The sequence below is a fragment of the Pleuronectes platessa genome, chromosome 12 (genome assembly GCF_947347685.1).
Source record: "Pleuronectes platessa chromosome 12, fPlePla1.1, whole genome shotgun sequence".
Taxonomy (NCBI): Eukaryota; Metazoa; Chordata; class Actinopteri; order Pleuronectiformes; family Pleuronectidae; genus Pleuronectes; species Pleuronectes platessa.
In genome coordinates this window covers 25,426,115-25,432,170 of record NC_070637.1, presented here as the reverse complement: position 1 = coordinate 25,432,170, position 6,056 = coordinate 25,426,115, and positions in this window count along the sequence as shown.

Genomic DNA, 6,056 nt, shown 5'->3' with positions numbered 1-6,056 from the left:
GCGAGTGGCCCCGAGTGTGCAGCAGTGAAATCTAATAAATATAAATATATATATATGTGTGTGGTTTTATTATCAGTGCATCAGTCTGCATGCTTGTGTGTTTGGGTGTGTCCCCAGTAACGTGTGCATGTTTAACCTCTGGGATTCAAATCAAACAATATTCCCACCACAGTAATAGAGGTTATGAATCATCTGTTTTTGTCTGGTAGTTAACAGCGTTACACAGAAACTACTGGATGGAGCCTGGAGGAGGAATGAGATGTGGATCAGGGAGGAGCCGGTGGAGAGAGCGGGTTCAGGATTTATCTTTTTCAGAAGTTTTTCAATAGTTTCATTGATATCAGAGAGAATAAAATGTGAATCTTATGAGCAGAATTACTGTGTGATGGTGGAAGGGTTGAATCAAGGAACAGCCCACTACACTTTGAAGCTGATTTGACCAATGAGGGTGAATCTAGGATAATTTACTTTACGATTTTCTTTATCATAACAACATAGGGGGATTATTCCTATTTAATTTTTGGAATTTCTCAAGAAAGATGCAGAGATGCAGTTTTCATCAAATACAAGCTTGACCCCTTTATTAGCCAGAGAATCCTTGTGTGCAGAGTTGTGACGTGTGCAGGAGTCTGAGTGTGTCTTTGTGTGTATTTGTAAAGTAAGTGTGTCGGACGACAAAGCTCGACCAGGTCAGACATGTCCGCCAGCGGGTTTTCAACAGGTCACCTTCCAGTCTTGTTCTCCATCTGTCCTCTGTCCTCTGGCCTTCTTGTCTCCCATCAGGACACAGGACCAAGTGAGGCTGCGTTACCTGGAGTCTCCAGACCTGAAACACGTGCACGACAAAAGAAACTCTACACAAGACGACATATTCCCCCCCCCCACCACCACCACCACCACCCTGAACACTGCCTCTGGGTGTTTGTATCAAATCTAAATGTGCAGATGTGTGTGTCCATCAGAAACCAAAGACCCTTTGCGAGTGTTGCTGCTCAGAATCTAACGTTTCAACTCGACCCTCGAACACCTTGTAATGAGACCGCTGGAGAGAAGATGGAAAATAGATAACTGCCTTTCTGACACGTCGCCTCGGCTCAGTGTGAAATTAGAGTCTGGTCCTAATCACAGTGGTTGTGGAGCTTAGTGACGACAACACAACCTAATTACAGTCAATGACTCTGTAATTACGTGCAGTGACACCCAGAGTCTCCCAGGACTCTGATAGTCTCCTCTACGTTCCTGCAACACACAGAATATACGAGTAAGATGAGGAGGACACAATGTACAGAGAGATCCTTCAGGTCTGAGGAGGAGGAACAAGGTGGAGGACGTTTAGTTCAAAGAGAAGCAACGTTCAGACTTTAAATTCACTGCCGTCTTCATCTGCTTCACATTGAGCCTCATCGACACATCATGTGATTACATTCACAAATTTAACTTGTCTCAATCATCATGAAATATGATTGCGATAGATTATCACGGCTTCAAATCAAATGTTGCTCAACACAGAAGAAGAAGAAGAAGAAGAAGAAGAAGAAGAAGAGTGTAAAGTGCATAAAGCTGATGACTGTACAGTATTTACAGATTTCATCACCTCCCACTGGGATACAATCAACAAACATTGAGTAAATTAATGTTTCATATTCAGCCTGATGGGTTACATCACACTGGAGGAGTTGTTTGGTGATTCTGATTACAGCCCTGCAGTGTGAGAACACAGGGAGCATGTTGTGTAGCAGTAAAATATATAGATAGATAGAACATAAAGATAAATGTCAAATAAGTAGTAAGTTCTTAGATTTGAGTTTCAGGTTCATATGGTTTCATCTGAAGTTGGTTAATCATCTCAAACTAGTTGTTTACAACCTGTGAGCTATTCAGGGTTTTCCAAATATCAACCTGTGTGTTTATACGTGTTATGATTCGTGCAGAGCAAAGCTGGTATTATGAAATATTGTCGGGAAGGAGGTCAACTCAGTGTGATTGAGAAACGACGCTGTTACCAAGTGAAGAGCTGCTTTGTGTTCCGTCTGTTTGAAACAACATCTGGAGCAAATTACTGCTCGGGCTGCAGCGTATGTACAGATCACGTAATATAGAACATTAAACACACACAGACACACACACACACACACACACACACACACACACAGAGAGAAAGGTTACTGCAGCACAAAGTGTATTTCATAAGGAGAGCACAGTGCCAAGTCCACACCACATCCATTCACAACACGAGCATGTGTCAACTAAATGTGTCAGTTAAAAATGTGTTCAGTCTCGCAATACCAGCTTCTACACACACACACACACACACACAGACACACACACGTTTGATTCATCTGGTCCAGTCACCCTATGCGGCTGCTTTGTGATATGCTAAACACTGGCCTGTGCCTGGTTACTGTCCCCATGGCAGCACTACAACAGCCCCGGCCTCCCCCCCCCACACACACACACACACTCGGGACAGTTGTGTTATGTTGTGTTATTTAACATTTGGCTACGATGAGCACAGCATGTTTCTGTCCCATGATCCCGTCCCAGCAGGGAGGACTTCTGAACGCAGCCCAGCTGTTGCTATGTTTTCAGTCTTATCGCACAACAACAACAACAACAGGGAATCGAACGCTCGGTGTGCGAGGCCGCGAGCTCCTCGGCGTCTCGTGGTGGGACGGCAGCAGAGGCCACTTCCATCACATTAAGGGAATGAAGCTGAGTGAGTCGGGACAAACTGATCTGCTTGTGTCTGTTTCTGAACTCGAGACGTTTTGATCCCAGTTTGGAACCAGCAGCACTTTGGAGCTGGAGGAGTCTCTAATCAGCTGGTGTGGCTCAACAGGCCTGAGGTCACAGCTCAGTCTCTGTCCAAACACCCAGTAGCAGACCAGCGTCCTGTCTAGTGCAGCAGTAACTGGATTACTCCGGGACGTTTGCACTGTGTTGTCATGAATCCATCGTGCTCGAGTGATTCAAGAATAAAACTCTTCTGCAGCGAAAACTTTTCAATATCGACTTCTTCTTCATCCTGAGGAACACAACTTGTTTATCTCTGATTGAATCAGAATGCAGAAGCAAAGGTTTTCATCTGAAACACAGGCTGAGAGACCACGTTCCTGCACCTCTGGTTCAGATACAGACCTGGAGCTGATTTAAATATTTTAATGATCATATATTTATCAGTGCAGACTTCACCTTCCTGCTCTGCAGCTGAGAAATCCCCTTCAGGCTTTGAATCAGAACAAAGTCCCAAAACCAACAACCTGCTGGAATGTAATGCTTTAGAAATGTTGTCTTATTGTTCTTATGATATTTAGTGTTCGCATATATATATATACACTCACATAGAACCTGTGGACTATACTATCATTTAGATGTGCTGTCCTGTGTGGATCTTGCATGTCAGTTTAGCTTAGTTGAGTTTAGTTTACTAATTTTAGTTTTAACCATTTTCCTATCAAGTCTGTTATACTAATTAGAACAAACAAAATATATAAACTGATGTAAATACTGTTATTGCATTCATGTCCAACGGTATTTTGCAGGAATATTAAAATAAAATTCACGCTACTTTTCCTGCAAAGCAACAGAATGGAAATTATCCGGTTGACAATAAAACAAATTAGAAACGTGAAAATGAGAAGAAAGGTACAAATATTTTCAATCATTTGCCAAATATATTTGTATATATTTGCATTTGGGTTTTAAAGTGTTTTTTTTAACCTTTTATCCACGTTCAGCTGCAACTCATCTATTAGTCTTCATATTTCATATATTTATATTTTTCTCTATTCTTTTCCATTAAATATTTGGGCAAACAATTCACCCTGATGTCATGGTCTTTGTTGAAAGTTTGAAAACAGTAAAACTCTCTCAGCTCTGTTTATTTTTCACTCATGCAGTTCGAGGAATCTTCCAAAACGGTAACTTATGATTCACTCTCAACACCACACTCATCAAATTTAACCATTTCTCATCATTTCCTGACGCTTCACACAAAAGTGCAGCCTTTGAATCGGCTCCTGGAAAGAGACGCACTCGTCAAAACCTCCATCAGGAGCGAAGTTCTCCGGCTGCAGCTCCGTCAGCTCAGGAGTCAAAGGAAGGTGTGTCTGCTGCTTCCAGCCCCGTCACGTCCAGGAGAGGTGTCGGTGCTGTAGCCAGAGCAACGTAAACAGGAGGCTCAAACACAGATTCAAATATGTGCAAGGATTATGCAAGGTGTGTGTGTGTCTGTGTGTGTGTCTGTGTGTGTGTGTGTGTGCAGGCCAGGCACACATGGTTTCTTATATTCCTCAAGGTGAAGTCCTGAATGCAGAGTTTTCTCTCTGAATCTGCAGCTTTGGTGAAAACACATTTCACCCCATGAAGCCCAGTGCTCACTGCTGGTGTTCAGCAGGCCAGGCTTTTATTACCAGACCTAAGTGTGTGTGTGTGTTTTAATGCATCTCAGCAGCATGTGTGTGTGTGTGTGTGTGTGTGTGTGTGTGTGTGTGTGTATGCATGTGTGTGACTACCACAAGGAAAGTAAACTTCATTTTAAACTGTTCTTGGCTTCACCTGATTTTTCCACCTATTCTCACAGTGAGGGAGTTGTCTCGCACTAATATCCACTCACACACAAACACACCCAAACACACACACACACACACACACACACACACACACACACACAAACACACACACACACACACACACACGCACGCACACGATCTCAGAAACTGGATGAATCATACCCACACAGCTGCAGCAGTTTGCTCAACATCTGGCTCACGTCTCCACTCTGGGACCCAGATGTGCCACAGACTGTTTATACAGGTTTATGATAAAGGTTTATAAAAGGTCTATTGTAAACTTATTAAATGATATTCTATACTTATTCATACAAGGTTCCATTTCACCTGCTCTCTTTGACCCATCGTCGAATCCAGAGAGATATTAATTTGTGACCACAGTGCAGAAGGAACAACTTCTGACATGGAGACACAACTTGTATGACATAAGGTTAAATCCATGAGGAAACCAAATCACTGAGGATGGTATTTCTAATAAAATATGATTTTGAAATGTTAATTACATGTAGTTTGAGTGTTCACTCTAAGGCAAAATCAGGATTATGACTTGGCTGAGGAGCGAGCAGGAAGACCACCTGCAGCATTGTGGAGATAAAGATGGAGATCGATGAAGATCGGGTCGAACCCAGGCTGAAGAGAGACGGGCTCATGGTGAGTGGACAGTGAGTGGAGCTGGGATCTCACACCAGTTCAACGTGGAGCCAGTGGAGCAGAGGAGAACCTGAAGGTCTCAGCTCTGCTCCTCCAGGTCCGTTCATCCACGTGTGATCATCGATGGTGCTCAGGATTTAAAAACCTTTCAAATCAGACTTTGACCTGAGTCTGTCTGACACCTGAAAGAGAAGGTTCCTTCATCTGACCCCTGGTGGACCCCTGGTGGACCCCTGGTGGACCCCTGGTCTGGTGGACCCCTGGTGGACCCACAGGAGACGGGCTGGTCTTCTCACTGCATCACACGTCCAACATCTGCCTGAGTGCTCACATTTAAAAACAAACTGTGTTTTGTCCTCCTGTCATTAGAGGAGCCTTTGAATTAGGACGTTCTAGTCTGGGACACTATGAGTCTCTGAAGGATGTGTCCCCAGAATGGCACTGATACTACACACATCAAACATCACACTGATCAGAATCAGAATCAGAATCAGAAAGTATTTATTCCCAAGTAGGTTACAATGAACATAGAAACATAAAAACATAAAACACAATAAATACAACAAACATAAGAAAAGCAATAAAAAGAAACAATATATATTTACTCACTATTTACTTATTATTTACTCCCTTTTTCTAATATTTATACAAAGTAACATTTATTTAGACATAAACATATCTAAATAAAATATATATAATAGATAAAAGATATAAAAAGTGAAGTAAAAAGTGAAATGCAATGATTCACTGTTGTGTTATTAGTGTTCTTTCTTTTTGACATGCCAGCAGCTGGGGAGTAAACCACTGGGTTAATGTGAGTTTCACCAGCAGCAC